The 18,038-nt window shown below is 40.6% G+C and overlaps 1 pseudogene across 1 annotated transcript; it reads left to right on the plus strand.

The window, feature by feature from the left end:
- The first annotated feature begins 3,603 nt into the window (after window positions 1–3,603).
- Window positions 3,604–12,661, plus strand: LOC308416148 (serine/threonine-protein kinase NLK-like; annotated as a pseudogene). The gene is made up of 3 exons: window positions 3,604–3,640; window positions 9,189–9,515; window positions 11,134–12,661. The product of its transcript is annotated as a serine/threonine-protein kinase NLK-like (transcript).
- The last annotated feature ends 5,377 nt before the right edge of the window (window positions 12,662–18,038 follow it).

An 18,038-nucleotide genomic window follows, 5' to 3' on the forward strand; every position in this document is an offset into this window, starting at 1 on the left:
GGCTTGTCAGTTTCTGGGTCTCTGTCAAACTAATCATCAGAAATTCTTGACACTTGGTCTGCCATGGAGAAATTCCAAGGCTCCATCCTGTAAGGACTACTCCTGGAAAGCTCAGCTCAAGCCTAACTCTTCCAGGAAGTTCCCCACCTCTGCCCAGGACTCACTGTGCCTTCCTCAGAATGATTTCATTTTTTTTTTTTTGTTTTTGCAATAAGACAGGAGGCCAGCTTCCTTCTGCCTCTGTCTGTTCTCTCCTTGATCTTCCTTCTGAACTAGCCTGTGCAGCCAGGAAAACATGCCTGCTTGTGAACACAAAAGACACTGAAGGAATATTCCATAGGCTGTTGGTGTCACCACAACATTGGTGACATCACAGAAGATTCTAGTTCTCTCCTAGATACAAGAGAATGTCTAAGAAAGGGGTTACTGATGATGTAACTGGGAACTGCTATGACCTATCTACTAAATAGCTCTCCTCGAATTGATCAATTTTGTGGGACCCTTTTCTACAACCTCACGTGTGACCCAGGGAATACCCTTTGGCAACCTTTCCTTCCAAAGCTAGAGATTCCTCTCCCCTTCATTGGAAGTCATGAATGCTTTACATGGGGAGAGTTGGCTAGCAACCTGACATAAGTAAGAGACTTTTAGCACCCAAATTTCTAGGGACCATAGATGAGGACAACTTTTCTCAATAATAAGTTCACGCAAGACAATGCATGTGACATAGAGTGCAATTTCCCAGGTTTTCCGTTTCCTAGAGGCCAATATTTTTCTCCTATAAATTTAATTGTATAAAACATGGATAATATTTACTTAATGTGTATTCCTTATTTCCATATACACATTTATGTATTTTAGAAAAATCTATGGTTTATTTTTTGCAATGAAAACTTTTTCTTGAGCACATAGGGGATCAACTACAGGAAAAATATAAAATTATAAACTTTCTGTTCCTTCTTTAAAATATCATCTTGGACATCCTTCTTTTCTCAACTATAAGCAGTCAATTAAAAAGTGGGCATCAGTGAGCAAAGGTCATCCTGGACTGTGTGTTACTACAAGGAACCCACATAGCCATCTCTTCTCCAACATCTATCTTTATGAGCTCACAAGTCCAGACATGAGGATGTTGGAGTTGTCCCAAGATACTCTCCTCATAGCAAACATAAGAATCAGGAGAATGGGCAAGGGAGTGGAGTGGCCTGAGCTTAGTTTTAACCTCAATTTTAATGGGTCCATAACTTCAAGAAGGAGTCTATTTGGCATTGCCATCTATGGCTTCTGCATCCTTATACTGGGTGGGTTGAATCTGTGCTATAATGCCACCTACCTCACAGATGTAAGATTGAAAAATCATGTATGTTTTTTCTGGGAAGAACTCTGCTTTTGAATACCACCTGGAGTTGCAAGTATCACTATGTAAAGCTCAAAAATTAGAGGGGGATTGTTGGTATCTTAGAAGTTGAGGTATTTCTTTTCAATTAGGGCACATATTTTTCAATGTGACTTTTCCTTTCCTCTTTCACTAATGTTAGCTGGCTTATTTCTTAGTCTGAAAGATTCTGGATGTATCACCAAGGGGCCTACTCCATAGAGGCTCCTTTTAATTTAGGAAAGGGTTGCTGCAGAATCATGGCATGGCATCAGGAAGATCAACTAGGCTTCCCTTAGTTTCATCTCACTTGGTACAGGCCAGAAGCCTCAGAGTTTCTGGTGAAAGGAAGTAGCACATAGTACTTCAAAACTCTGTTACAACTGTTAGAACTGTTACAAGATTTTTGTTTGTTCATTAGAAATACCAATGAAGCTGGTCAGAGTTGGCACACACTTTTAATGTCAGCATTCAGAAATTTTTTTCCCAATTCTATTGGTTATTCTCTGTATTTACATTTTAAATGTTATACCCTCTCCCTCCCACTCCTCTTCCTCCTCCCCCTCAACTTGCTTCTATGAAGGTGCTTCTCTCCCAATCATTCTCTCCACCTCAGTGCCTCGACTGTTGATGATGTTGCTCTTTCCATGAGGGTGCAAAACCTTCAGCTCTTTCAGTACTTTCTCTAGCTCTTTCATTGGGGTCACCATGTTCAGTCTGTTTAGCTGCAAGCATCCCCATCTATATCTATGTCTCTGAGAGAGCCTCTGAGGAAACATTTGTGTTTGGTTCCTGCCAGTAAACACTTCTTGGCATCAGCAATAGTGCTTGGGTTTGGTGGCTGCATATGGGGTGGTTCTCCAGGTGAGGCAGTCTCTGTAGATCTTCAGTCCCTGCTCCTCTATTTGACCTTGTATTTTCTCCTGTTTTATTCTCCCTTCTAAAAAGAACTGAGGCATCCACGTTTTGGTCTTCCTTCTTTTTGAGCTTCATAAGTTCTGTGGATGGTTTCTTGGGTATTCTGAGCTTTATTTTTGGGAAGGGGGTGGTATCTGCTTATAAGTGAGTGCATACCATGAGTGTTCTTTTGTGACTGGGCTACCTCACTCAGGATGATAGCTTCAAGTTTCATCCATTTGCCTAGGAATTTAATGAACTCGTTGTTTTTAATAGCCGAGTAGCACTCCACTGTGTATATGTACCACAATTTCTGTATCCATTCTTCTGTTGAGGGATGTTTGGGTTCTTTCAAGCTTCTGGCTATTATAAATAAGGATGCTATGAACATGGTTGAGAATGTGTTCTTGTTAGATGTTGGAGCTACTTTGGGGTATATGCCCAGGAGTGGTATAGCTGGGTCCTCAAGTATCACTATGTTCAGTTTTCTGAGGAACCTCCAGACTTATTTCTAGAGTGGTTGTACCAGTTTATAATACCACCAACAGTGGAGGAATGTTGCTCTTTCTACACATCTTCTCCACATTAAATTCAGGTGTTCCTTCACCAGATTGGTCTCTTCAGTCTACTATTCATTCATGATTTCTCTCTGTGTGTGTGAGTGTGTGTGTGTGTTTATGTGTGATATAAATGTATGTGCCAATGTGTATTTTGGTGGGTGGGTTTGGAGGTCAGTTAATGACATTTAATTTGGTCCAGTTATTCTCTGGCTTAGTCCTTAGAACCCTGGCCTCTCACTAACCTTGAAATTCCCTGCTTTGGTTAAGCTAGCTAGACAGCAGACTTTGCATCCCCTGTGTCCTCCTAGGTACAGCTCCCTGTCTTGTTTGGCCTCAACTAATTGCTACAATGTCTAACTGCTCACAGTGGAAGCACATGGTGGCTTTCTCTGCATTTTTTACATTTTTGTTGATTTGTGATAAACATGTTTATAATCAACACAAAAGTTAAGCCACACAGGTCTTTTATAAAATAAAACAAGACTTCTTTTTTGTTTTCCCTGCACAAAGATAGTCCCCTGGAAATTTCTGGTTTATTTCATTGCCCTCACTGTAAGGATGCATAAGATCTTACAGTGCAACCCTCTGCTGACACTGTGCTGCTGAGGATATCATGGGCTTTGTTTCTGGACAGATTCTCTCTCATAGTTGTGCACAATGCTGCTTTTCAGAAAAATTATTCCAGGTTAATTCACTAGCCTCCTTTGACATTAGGGATCTTTCACTATCATATGTATTGTAATGTGTTTAAAAAGTTACTGAATAATGATCATGGGTTACTGGCTTCCTCTGGTGCTACCTGGCCAAGGTAGGTTTGGGGAGGAGACTATGATGGTCAATTTAGCTTGCTAGAGTCTTCTCTTCAAACTCTCTTCAAAACACAAAACTTCAAAGATGGTTTTGTGTTTTCAAGCTTAGCTGTGTAGACCTTCTAAGTTACTGTAGGACCAGTGAGTCTCTGCATAGAAAATGCCCTGAAGAGGAAAAAATATAGGACTAGGCAGCAGAGCATGGCTGAGTCTCAGAGCCTTGTACACATTATAGGTCTTTCTTCCTCCATCTGAAGGAAAGGTGTTGGAATACAGCAATCTTTTTATGGGTGTGTATAGGCTTTTGTGTGTGTGTGTGTGTGTGTGTGTGTGTGTGTGTGTGTGTGCAGGCATGTACTCTTTCATTTGTAAGTTCACTTGCTCATGAAACATCTTAAATGATGGCAGCCATAAACTTATTGTAAAAAAGTACTCTGTCATTGCACTGTGCATCCACCAAACATCAAATACAGCAGGCCATCATTTTGCATGTCCAAACAGGTCCCTAGAATTGATGGACAAAAAAAGCATTGTAACATTAGATTTCAAGTATTTGTGGAGGCAAAACTATTCATCTGTATATAAATTCTTTGCAGGTAAGCAATGGACTGTCAAACAAGGTGGTAAGGAGCAGGCTGGCCAAGGGTTCCTGTCTCTTTTCTGCTCTTGATGAATAGTAACTGGCCACTGGAGGGTCAAATGGCTCAATATATCTTCTTAGCCTTTTGGTTGTCTTCCTCATTGCCTGCTACAATGTTTTTTTTTTTTCAGCTTTCCATAAGCTTGACTCACTTATCCTTGTACCACATTTTCTGTATCCATTCCTATGTTATATATTGTGTATACAGCATTCTGTCTGCATGTAGACATTAGGCCATAAGAGTGCACTAGGTCTCATTATAATGGTTATAAGCCACCTTGCTGGGCATTGAACTCAAGACCTCTGGAAGAGCAGCTAGTGCTCTTAACCTCAGAGCCATCTTTCAATTCCCCCATATTATTTTTGAGTTTCTTCTCATTCTTCTCCTCCTCTTTTTTTTATTGGTTTCTATATCCATTTTTCTTTTTTGCTTCCTTTTTATTTTTATTATTTTATGTTCTCATGTGACACAGTCTAGCAACAAAGTCCTAAAAATACAATGTAGTACTATCTGGACTCATGTTATAGTTTGCCATATACAAGGAGCCTCGTGTTCCTCCTTGTCCTGTACTGTTGCTTCTACCTCCTAGGTTCTGGAATTACAGTCTTACAGAATCTGTACACTCCCATGCTCTCTATGCATATAACTTTGAATGAGATCACTGAGGATGCTGAGTTAGAATTAGTTCCAAGGCCAGGCTGGGCTACAACATAAGTCTAAGCTCAAAGAACAGAACTGAAGATGTTGGTCTGGGGATATAGCCCAATATATCAAGTAGCACACAGAAAACCTTAGGAACATATCATAAAAATGGAAATAGTGGTACATACCCATGCAGGCACTAGGTAGGTGGAAAGGGGATCAGAGGTTCAAATATTGGAAAAGGTTCCATGAGAAGCTTGGTTATTTGACATTGGTTATTTATAAGGATTAGCTGAAGGCAGGTGGGAGGCCATTGATCTGAGTCTGTTCTCTCACACAGCAGAAAGTCCAGTGTCTGAAGAGTATCTGCTACATTCTCTGAATGCTTGAAGATGCCTCATTTGTAAAAGGAATTGGACACAATTCATGTCCTGCTGTCTTAGTTCACTGAGGCTCTGAATCTGTGGGAATTGATATAGGCATGTTCTACTAATCTGGATATAAATGATAGAGACACATTCCAGAAAGTTCTGACAGTTTTCCTCCAGATTATAGCCAGAAAAATCTCTATGCATACCTTGAGTGAAGTTATGTAAAACACAGAGTTCCTAAGGGAGAGGGAGATGATTATGGAGCTGTTCCCTCTTCCTGTGGACTGCTATGATAACATGGAATATGTCCATAAAAATACTCATATATATTTCTTTTTAGTTCGTGAATACACTCAGGCATGTGGGGCAGCCCAAAAAGATAATCTTTGCTAACGAAGCTTGTAAAATATGTAAGAAATATTGTGCATGACAAGTAGACCATACTTTGCTTCTATTTTCAGAAAATTGGAATGTACCCTTTGCTTTTAGTTATTTGTTACATTCATGTGTGTCCGTTCAGGACCTTGAGTACCGAATTTTTCAGTGGTTTTTGTGTACAGAATTGTTACACTGAAGTGATAATGGAGACACACTCTCCTATGAAGGAGATTTTAGAAATTACAAACTATTCAAATTCAAGATGCTTAGTCCTGGAGGCACCTTGTATGCTTCAAACAAAGTCAAAGGAAAGGAGCACAGAGCAAGGGGAATGTATCTGAATAAAGTCACAGGATTCACTCTGCTTTGTATCTTTCTTTTCCAAGTTGCCAGGTAACCTATTACTCTTGAAAAGTGTTGTATAATTTTCTTTTCATCATTTAGCTATGAGAGTGGGCATCATACTAGTGCAAGTGCTAGAAGCATTGGAGGCTGGAGGTGTCAGGTCCTTAGGGTAGAGTTAGACAGTTGGGAGCTGTCTGGCCTGGGGCAAGAAACAAAACTTTTCTCTTCTGAAGGAGGAACAAATGTTCCAAAGTGCTGATCCCCCACAACCTGATGGGCCAGAATTCTTGTTTTTCTTATTGATTGTGCCTCCACTTCCTAAGTGCTGAGATAACAAACATGGACTGCTGCATCCATCCTGCCTGCCACATGACTATGGGTCACATTTTTCTGGGTATCTAAATGCTCAGTGATTAATGTTATATGAAGGACCTCAACATAAGACAGAATTTTTTTAAGTATCCTAAATCACCTAATGGAACAAATAATTGTATTTTAAAACTTTGTTGTAATCTACATTTTTTTTCCTCTTTAACTGCCCTCAAATCAATTATACCCTGTTTTATGGATATAATATAATGACAAAAAAAGATTTCTTCTGTACATTTTTTACTGTTTAGTAAAATACAGACTTAATGAGTAGATAGAGGTTTTTGTTTTTTTTTGATTTTTGGTGTTTTTTTAATGTTATTGGCTTAGCAACTATAAACTGAGTGTGGTTTTTTGCTTGTTTTATTTTCTTCTGTTGTTGTTTTTTTTTTTTTTTTTTTTGGTCCTTGTTACTGTATTGCAAGGCTTCACTCTGGAAAGAAGTAGAATCATGAGAATCATGAACAGATGTGATTTTCCAGAAGCATAATTTGAGATTATTTGATATTCAGCTATTTTCAAATAAATTTCTAGGGCAAAGATTCACAGTGACTACAAAACATCTTCTACCACACTTGTTTTACATTGTACCAACAGTAGTCCTCAGAACCAAAATTCTCTCAGGAAGGATAACATGTTTGACACCTCTTTCTATATCTCTCTGATCTCAAGTTGTACTATATAGCCATTGTATAATAAAAACTGCATGGTATTTGGAGAAAAACACATGTGATGATCAATTGAATACAACTGAAGACCCAGAAATAAGCCCACACAACAATCACCCTTGGACACAAAGTTTTTAACAGGGATGCCAAAAGAGACATTGGGTTCAAAAAGCAATATCAACAAATGGTGCCTCTCTAAAGTAACGTCGACATGTAGACGAAAGCAAGTTCTATATTTATCAGGCTCTAATTTCTCAATTCCACTTGGTCAAAGACCTCACCATAGAAGTGGATACACAACATTTAGTGAAAGAGAAAGTAGGGGATTAGCCTTGAACATGTTGACACAGGACATAACTTCCTGAACAGAAACCTGTAGCACGTGCAATAAATTGAGTAATTAATAATGGGACTTGATGAAACTAAAAAGCTTCTATAGAGTAAATGAGTGCATAAGCAGGCCAATGACAGCCTAAAGAATGGGAGAGCCACATGAGCCCTGTATTTGACAGAGTGATGATATTCCTCTGCTTAGTGAAGATGTGGCCTTTTTCTTTCTGTTTGATTATATGGTTCATTATACTGCTGTATTTTTTTATGTTGAACCATTCATGCATCACTGGGATGAATCCTACTAGTTCAGAATTGATGATATTTTTGATGTGTTCTTAGATGTGTTTTACCAGTATTATTTTGAGTATTTTCCATTGATATTTATATAAAAATTTGGTTTGATATTTTCTCTTTATCTTTTTGTTGAGTCATTGTGTGGTCATGTCTTCATGATTCTGGCCTCATAGATCATCTAGATAGATAGATAGATAGATAGATAGATAGATAGATCAATAGAAGATATTGTCCTACTAAAAATTTCTAGTATTCTCTCACTCATCCATAGAGCAGGATGGAACTGGAGCCCAGAGCAAAATAGGCTATTGCTCACCAAGTAGCTCAGTGGACACACCTAAATCTCCACATACTCTCTTGACTGTGTGGTGTGTGGGGATAACATTGGAGCAACACAAAAGTCAAGCTTGCACCCTGCTACTGAATAGCTCCATTTTAAATAAATAGATTTTGAAATGAAGGGTTTTCTTCCAAGTCTTAATCAATTAGGTGTATATGCATATGTGCTATGCATATTGTGCATGTAAAAGCTGGTATCCACAAAGGCCTGAAGAAATGGGCCTGAAGAAACTGAATCCTGAGTTACAGCCAAGAACCACCTAAAGATGTAGTTCTGAAACCAAACTGTGGTCTTTTTCTAAAGGAGTTTATGCTCTTAAAATGTGAATAATAATTTTTCTGTTTATTTGTTTTAACAGCTTGAAAAAAGTTTATTGTGACCAAATTGCCAGGATATTCACAGGTTCCAGGCAAGAGACCAGTTAAGTTGACAGGCAGACAGGAAAACAAGGTTTTGGGGATTAAAGAAAAGGAGGGTAAGAGACATAGAGGTTATTTTGATGACTTCTGTACCACGGTACAAACTACATGTCCATATGTAAACCATCTTAGCTGATAACTTTATCCACCTATCCAATATTTTGGATTGTGACAGGCCTGGCATCGCAGTGATCATTATGAGTCTCTCCAGAGGGCCTTTTTTGCCAAAGTCTTTAAATTTAGACACTTAAATCCACTCAGATAACAATAATGACATCCACAAACAGACCTGTTATATTTATTACTAAAGATTTCAATGAAGAACAAACTTTACAAGACCAGGAGAAAGCATTTAGGTAATCTGTCCTGGCAGGATTCCCTCAAATTTATCAAGTTGTCTGACTCCACAAGCCCCCTGTTCCCACAGTTCATCTGACTGGTCCCCGTGTCAAGCTCAGCCTCTATGATTCCAGTCAGGTATAGGCCTGTTCTACTGTGAGGCTACATCTTCTTTATTACACATTCAACTCTAATCTATATCCAACTGTCCTCAGTACAAGTAAATGGTGGATTTCAAGAATTCATGTACGATGATGCTATCGAAAGCATCTGATCCAATTAAAACCAAGCCAACCTCCCTGAAATTCTCTGCTGTGTACTCCACATTCTCCCTTCTATAGTCCTTAGTTGTTGCATACCTGGAGTGAAAATCTCTTGTTAGTCACATCTCTACTCCACCTAACACAGTCTGCAAAGTTTCCAGGTTAGGTGTCTTCATCAGTGCTCCCACAGGCAGACAGGAAAATGACCAGGAGGCCACCATTGCCTTCACAAGCGTTTTGTATCTGCCAGTGTGGACCTTCTTCAGCAGTGCTGGGAAGAGCCCAGGGGGAAGTTCCTGCAGAGAGGACATGAGCAAAGCCTCATCTCAGCAGAATCTGAATTGTCAGCTTCTGCAGTGCTGGTGGGCTCTCATCTCCAGTCAGAAGGCTCCTGGAGAACAAGTCAGAAAAGACTGTACTTTCAAGACAAAGTTTATAAAACCTCACCCTCTATCCGGCTTTGCTAGGGTAGGTGAGTCCGGCCGAGGCGGCACCGGCACCGGCGGCTGAATAAAAAGCGGTCACAGTGGCTGTGGAGAAAACAACCATGGGCACGGAAGCCGGATGGGGGGAGGGGGGAGACGGAGCAGCCTTGAGCCCGGCAGGGCTGTCGCACAGGGGACCCACCTGCTTTCTTCCCCAACCCTCCTCAGCACAAGCAGCCTGCGGTGACGGGGGCAGGAGTCAGCCTGCTTCCGACAGCCCCCTACCCACTTTCCGGGGCTCCTATTCTTTGACCCTGGGACCCTAACCTCATCCTGGGCGGTTGCCTGTACCTGGGTGTCTGAGTGCTCTTTCATTCCCTCCCTGCACCTTCTTCCCTTCACTTTTGCTGGGGTTCTCTCCCTCTCCTCTTCTGTCCTGCCTGTGGCCTCCTCTCCTTACTCTCTTCCTCCAGCCTCCTTCCCTGGTTCATTCTTCCCAGGAAAGTTTGGTACATCTCCCCAATCCCCCTAAATCAGGTCATTCAGAGTAGGGGAAGATGTGGGAAGGCCTGAAAGTTCGAGGGGAGGGAAGCTAGAAACTGGTTTCCCTGATAATTTTCCCTCATCTTTTTTATTTAGAGTGGTTGGAATTTTTTTAAATGTGTTTTTGAGGAGGTGGGAAGTGTTTAGTGAAAGAGTTAAAGTTTCAAGTTAGCTCCCACTAACCCTGCTTTGAGGACAAGTATGCTTCAAGGCTAAGAACAAAATAACTTGTTTAAAGAAATGGCCCAAACCCAGACCGGCTAGACTTGATAAAGTCTGGGCTGGCCTTGCAGTCCTGAGAGAAACAAAGTATGAAGGTCAGTGTGCCCCAAAACAGAGTGGTCTAGAGTTGAATTATATCCAAGAACAGAGAGTGCCAATTTGAATAAACCAATGAAATTGTTATGTGCTTGTTGCTAACTGCTTATGTAATTTTCCCTATAAATATGTCCCCCTAATTGAGTTCAGGGTCGATGCCTCTGTCTCCTGTGTGAGATATGTATCGGCCCGGAGCTCCGTCATTAAACTATCTCGTGTTTTTGCAGCAAGAAGGTCTCTCACATTTCATTGGGTAACCCCGTGTTCTGAGACTCGAGTGGGGAGTCCCTGAAAGGGGGTCCTACATTTAGAAAAAAATGTGGATGTGGGAATGGAAGGGGTAGATGAGTCAACCCTCTCACAAGGTTCCAAGGGTGGCATGTTAGCAAATTCTTTTCGTGTGTGAAGTTCAGGGGTTCAGGAGGTTTGACCTTTATTCCCACAGTTAAAGTTGGAACCTACACCCCCTGCCCCCATTAAGAATGGAGTTTTAGTATCCACCTGTGGTAGGAATTCTGGGGAAAAGAAGCCCTTTTCCCTTTTTCTTTTCCTCTCTTTATTCTTCTTATTATATATTATTAACTTTTTTTGACAACCCACACCCTTCCACACACACCAAAAAAAAAAAAAAAATCTAACTCCCCAGATCTTCAAACTTGTCTGGATTGACTGATGAAGACATAAAACCAGTTCTGCTCTGTGGTTTTTGAAGTGGAGTGAGTGGTTTTTCTTCTTTTTTTTTAAATGGCCAAAATGACAGCTTGACCCAGTTTGCTTTCCAATCACAGGGCATTTTTTTTTGAGTGTCTCTTTGTGGCACAAGAGCCAACTTAAAATGATAGCAGCTTACAACGGCGGAACATCTGCAGCAGCAGCAGGTCACCACCACCACCATCACCACATTCCACACCTTCCTCCTCCTCACCTTCACCACCACCACCATCCTCAACACCACCTTCATCAGGGGTCGGCTGCTGCTATACACCCAGTACAGCAGCATACATCTTCCACAGCTGCGGCAGCCGCAGACAGTTTAAACCCTGGGCAACAGCAGCCATATTTCCATCCCCTGCAGCAGCCCCAGCTGGGTACAGGCTGCTGCAGCTGTTACGGTTAAGGCGCACCATCATCAGCACTTGCATCATCCACAACAGCAGCTGGACATTGAGCCAGATAGACCTATTGGACATGGAGCCTTTGGTGTTGTCTGGTTAGTAACAGATCCAAGAGATGGAAAGAGAGTAACACTCACAAAGATGCCCAATGTCTTCCAGAATCTGGTCTCTTGCAGAAGAGTCTTCCAGAAATTGCAGCTGTTGTGTTTTTTTTTTAAACATGATAATGTACTCTCTGCCCTCGACATACTCCAGCCTCCACACATTGACTATTTTGAAGAAATATATGTTGTCACAGAATTGATGAAGAGTGACCTACATAAAATTATCGTCTCTCCTCAGTCACTCAGCTCAGATCATGTCAAAGTTTTTCTTTATCAGATTTTGCGAGATTTGAAATATCTCCATTCTGTTGGCATTTTACATCAAGACATTAAACCAGGGAATCTCCTTGTGAACAGCAACTGTGTACTAAAGATTTGTGATTTTGAATTGGCTAGAGTAGAAGAATTGGGTGAATCCTGTCATATGACCCAAGAAGTTGTTACTCAGTATTACCGGACTCCAGAGATCCTGACGGGCAGCTTCCATTATAGCAATGCTTTTGACATCTGGTCTGTCGGGTGCATCTTTGCAGAACTACTGGGCTGAAGAATATTGTTTCAGGTGCAGAGTCCCATTCAGCAGTTGGATTTGATCACAGATCTGTTGGCACGCCATCACTGGAAGCAAAGAGCTTGTGAAGGTGCTAAGGCACACATACTCAGGGGTCTTCATAAACAGTCATCTCACCCTGTACTTTACACCCTATCCAGCCAGGCCATGCATGAAGCCATTCACCTGCTTTCCAGGATGTTGATATTTGATCCATCAAAAAGAATATCCACTAAGGATGCCTTAGCCCACTCCTACCTAGATGAAGAGCAGCTGAGATGCCATTCGTGTATGTGCAAATGCTGCTTTTCCACCTCGATGGGAAGAGTCTATACCAGTGATTTTGAGCCTGTCACCAACCCCAAATTTAATGACAGGTTTGAGAAGAACCTTAGCTATGTCTGACAAGTTAAAGAAAGTATCCACCAGTTCATTTTGGAACAGCAGATAGGAAACAGAGTACCTCTCTGCATCAACCCGCAGTCCGCTGCCTTTAAGAGCTTTATTAGTTCCACTGTACTCAGCCGTCTGAGATGCCGCTGTCTCCTCTGGTGTGGAAGTGACTGTGGAAGATGCTGTACTACTGAGGATGTAATGTAGCTTTCACTGGAGTCTGGGATGTGCAATCCTGGAGGGTTAATCATGCTTGTACTCTAATTTTACTAATGGAGTTTTAAATTAACAACCAATTCTTGTAGGATATGAATACTATTTAGAAATGTTACTAGACTTTTAGAAGAAAAAATATTTTCCCCAGAGTTGCACATGGTTAAAGAATTCAGTGCAGATGTTATGGCTCACCTCAGAACAAATGAAAATTGAACCAGATTTGGGCATTTGGGGTTTATGTTTTTATTTTATTATTAATATTTTTAATGAAGCAAGATTGTTCACATGTATACACTCACACACAGAGGACAATCATACATTTTGATATTTGAGCCATTCCTAAACATTAAAATTTTTCTAAAACTAAAGAATTTAGAAAGCTTGCCAGTGACTAATCATGGAGCCACGTGAGCTGATCGTGGCCGCGTGGTGCCATGGGTCAGGAGGGGCTTGCTACCTCATGACCAAGCCCTGTAACTGGCTTCTCATTAAATCCATGCTGGTGATGTGTGCTGCCTAATCTCCGATATAATATATATGTAATAATATATATAATCTATTTTTATTAGAAGTTTTCTTGCTCTTTCTTACATAAAGAAAGAAGAAAAAAAGACCCAAGCATGCATCTTTTATGTGTGTAAATAATTCATTTCTGGGCTAATTTCAAAAGAATCCCAACACTGCTGTATAAAGAACTAGCTTGCACATTTTTGGTCTGTGAAATTCTGTGAGACTTTTCCTACATTGGACAGTGAAAAATAGTAAATAAAAGACAAAAAGCAATTTAAAAAAATTACAGCCACAAAGGCACATAGAGGACCATGTCAAATGTGTTTGTGTCCTTAGGCAAAGCTGTGGGAGTCACAGTAGTAAATAACTTATTACTGAACTCTGTGCATATGTAACTATGAGCACCAATCAAAGGCCTCTACCTTCTGGAGTTACACAACTTGACTTGTTTACCTCCACATGCTGATGATGACTTTTTTTTAAGTTCAATGTGGAGACTTGAAACTTGAATGTCCTTTCCAACTTTTATATTAAAAATAAAAAGACAAGAAAATTGAAGAGCGTTTTTCACCTGCATGAGGAGTCCTAACAGATTGTCTTAAAACTGGTCTAGGAAAAGCTTGATGTTTGTTACGGACAATTAACTGTTAAAGTTATTGTAAGTGATCAGTATTTAGCAGAGTATTTTCATCTTGAGTGATCTGAACTCAATTTGAAGTCTATTACGTTATATTTGGAAGTTTTAACTTTAATGAAGTAATTATTTGCTGTGAAAGAAACAAACATTGAATTACTAAACAAAGATGGTGCAATATCTTTGTTGTTGTTGTTATTGTTTATGAGGCTCCTGAGCATCTACTCAACCGAAGCATTTCAATTCACTTGAATGAGAAACATGTTTTGTACCAAAAGAGCCCGAGAAGACACTGGTATAAAAGGTACACTCTGAGGTTGGTCAATTACAGTGGCACACTTTCTGGTCACTTTGTACAATGTAGATTTTAAGTACAGTGGTGAGAACATTTAACATGACATTTAAAAATGGAAGAAAAAAACAAAACAAAACAACAACAACAAAAACCTTCCTTGCCATCATAACCACTAAGCTTCTGACTTAACTGCTCTGGCAGTTGTAGAAACATAAATTTATTTCTTCATCCTAAATTGGAAAGACAGGTACCCTCAATGGTGTCATGGAAGCCTTTCTTTAACTCAAAGGGTTGTATAGTTTTTTGGTTAACATATTTTATATGTTATTGAAAGAAAGACACTAACATGGGAGAGATTTCCTGGGACCCATTGGGGATGACACTAGCTAAAATGTGCAATAGATGGGCCATAGAACCTGAAGAGACCACGACCTCTGCATAGGCAGGTCTCCCAGTTGAGGAAGGGGCTACTCACACATCTCAACAATTTTAACTTAAAATTATCCCTCTCTGAAGAAAAAATAGGGACAAAAATTGTAGTAGAGAGTGAAGGAGAGGCCATCCAGAGACCACCTATCTTGGGTTCCATTCTATCAGCTGACATCAAACCCCAACACTATTGCTGATGCCAACATATAGGAGACTGGTATGGCTGTCTTGTGAGAGGCTCTGCCAACATTTGTCTAAGGCAATTACAGACACTCACTATTGACTGAGGCTGGGGACCTCAATGGAAAAGATAAGGAAGAACAGAAGGAACTGAAGGAGGCTGCATAAAGATGAAAAATCACCTATTTACACTATTCTGTCAGAAGTCACTCAAAACTGCCAAGTTGTGCTTCTGTCCCCATAAGAGCCCTCTTCCCACAGCTCATCTGACTGTTTACCATGTCAAGCTCCAGTTCCAAGATATCAGTCACTGTACATCCTTTTGTTTCCAACCATCTGAGCAGTGTCTGAAGTCACAATCTCTGAGAATCCCAGATAGTTAGACATATGGATTAATGTGGGGTACAAAGAAAGACATTAAAACAACTTTTCTGTCTCTCAGATTCCTGTTTTTCTCCCCCACATACTTTCTCAGGGCAGGGCCAAGCTCACAGCATACCTTGTTGTATTGAGTATGTTCTGAGGTTTGCTAATATTATGGAGTTACACAACCATGAGTTATATTGATTCACGACCTCAATCCTAGCATTAGAAGGATGCAGAGGCAAGAGGATTGCTAGAACTTAGAGTTCTAAAACAACCCTGGCTTCACAGAAAGACACAGTCCTGTGCCAAAGTCAAAACTATGTAATAATTAAGCAAATGAAGGGAGAAAATCCATTTGATACTTTCTTTAGATGTCATGACTGTTGTCTGAGTGGAATAAAGGGACTAAGTTTAAGGAATTTGCCAGAAATGCCCTCCTGAGAGAGTTGAAATATAGAAATTGATGCCAGGCATGTCATCATTGAAAGCTATTAGTTAAGGTGCTTCACATAGGGACATATAGGTTGTCTGTCATACAGAAGAATCATTGAAACAACCTTTATGTCTCTCACACTCCTTGTTCCCCCACATATACACTGTCTCCCTCTCTGCCAGTCAGCCTTGTGGCCTTTTTGATTGTAACCTGTGAACCTGCTGGACGTTTGCTCACAATAAACATCTTTTGTGCTTTTGAGAAAACAAACAAATAAAAAAAGCCCAGCAAGCCATAGGTGAACTTAGATGCCTCGTGCCCTAAGAACACACGTTGTTGTACAAGAAGACCAATGTTTGGTTTCAGAACTAATATCATCAGTGGCTCTCAATTGGAACTCAGGCTTCAGGTTCTAGGCCCATTTCTTCAGGCCCCTGTGGATCTCAGGTTTTAAATGCACAATATGCACAATACCCTATAAATACAACAAAATATTAGATATTTACACAAGAAACACCCCAATTTAATGTTAGCCACTTTTCTTAAGGAAAGGTTGTTTAAACATGTGTAGTTGGTAAGTCATTCAAAGTTTTGCCCTAGATTGGAAGGCAACTGATTTGTGTTATGAATTGTGTGGTTGATGCTGTCCCTCGAGAAAAAGGAATGCTAAAGTTACCCTTGAGGTTACTTTCTAGGCACACCTGGCAGAGAGTTTCAAGATTTGCAAACATTGAAGACCAACCCTAGATGTGGCCAGTGTCCTGTAACAGCCCAATTTCTGTAGAGATAATAAGGAGAAGCCAAGCTCAGAAGTTCCTTTGGAATCCAGATCTTTAGTCCCATGCCTCTGCCAGTTGAGTACAACTGCCAAGCAAGAAAGGAAATTGCTACTCCTGACTTTGGGCTGCAAACAGGTGTTTCTCTGAGGCTCACTGTGTTTCTTCTCAGTTCCTATTTTACAGACTCAGGATTGAAACCAGAAAGGAATTGCATGGAGTAGGTAGATGTGAATGGCTAAATACTAAGGGCACAACTCTGAAGCTGCTGCTACACCTGCACAAGGTGGTAGAGTGCAGTGAGCTACCAGAATAAAATCTCTGAGCATCAGGCTAGCCAGGGAATTGTAAGTTTCATGGCCAGACATAGAATAAGGCTTAACTGTGTGATTTCACCCTCAGACATGTCCTGAGAAAACTCTCAACTAAAGATAGAAGACACAAAACCAAATAAATGACCAAACAAATAAGCAACAACAAGGTGAAGAAAACCTCCCAGTCTCAATCTTCCTACTCTGAAGAGCATGGTACAGAAGTTCAAAATCAGCAGGTCAAGGCTTCTACCACAGTGGTGAAACTATGCTGCCCAAACAGCAGCATCGACTGTGGTCCACACTTAGCATGGAATTGCTCAAGAATACCCTAGACAAGCTTCTCAGAGGGGCATAGGCCAATTATAGAAAAAAACTGTAGAAAGAAGCTTTCAACTATATAACAGGACCAGGGGTCTATCCACTCCTATTGAGCCCATTTAAGCCTGGACCTGAAGAAGGTCCTTTTCCTACCATCAGGTATTTAGACAAAGACCTCCATGCCATCTGAGACTGGAAATGTTTCATGCTTGTTAATTATGGAGTTCTTCTCTTTATTTATGGCCAGATGTACTCATGGCTTTTCCATTAATAACTGAGGTATCTATTAACCTGTCAAGGTAAACGCTCTCTCCTAGGCTCCCTAATTCCCTGCCCATGTGTCCCATCCAGCTCAAAATCTCTTTTCTCTTGGTCCCATGTAATTTTGAAAATTGTTCTTTCCACTATTGATTTCTCCTTACTCTTCCCAAAAGACATCCATAGCACTTTTGAAGCCCCCCCCACCACCACCACCCTTTGACACAATGAGCTTGGAATCCTTACTTTAGCTATTTTCATTCATGAAGCCCAGGACAAGGGGCTAAGCTGCCTATTTAACACCCAGCTCCCATTAATGGTATTTGGTTGAATGAGACCTAACTGCATTATGTTGTCTAGGCAAGACTCAGTTTGGGGGCCACTCTTTATCAGTTCCCTGAAGCTTGCACCACCATCCCTGATCAACTCCCCTGCTGTTCTTTGCATGATAACTGTACTAGTTTATTTGTACTTTGGTTTATCAGCAGGGGGGCATGCAAATAGAGGTGAGAGGAGAAGAACCTGAAGTGGTTTCTCTCAGTATACCTGTGGGCCTCATTCCTGAATTCAGGCTTGTGAGAAAGTACCATTTCCCTCTGAGCCATATCACTGGATGTAAAGCTCTCTTTAGGTTTTCATTTAGGAATTTCATTTGTTTTGCCATTTGGACTTTGTTGTTGTTTTTTCTTTTACTTGGTTTATTTGTGAGCTGAGTTTGTCTGTTTCTTTGTTTAAGATTCCTGCACTTGAGCCATCATGTGACTCATCATGGCACCACCCTTCTTTAACTTAGAAAAAAACCCTTTAACTGTCAGGTT

This window comes from Micromys minutus (genome assembly GCF_963924665.1).
Source record: "Micromys minutus genome assembly, contig: SCAFFOLD_202, whole genome shotgun sequence".
Taxonomy (NCBI): domain Eukaryota; kingdom Metazoa; phylum Chordata; class Mammalia; order Rodentia; family Muridae; genus Micromys; species Micromys minutus.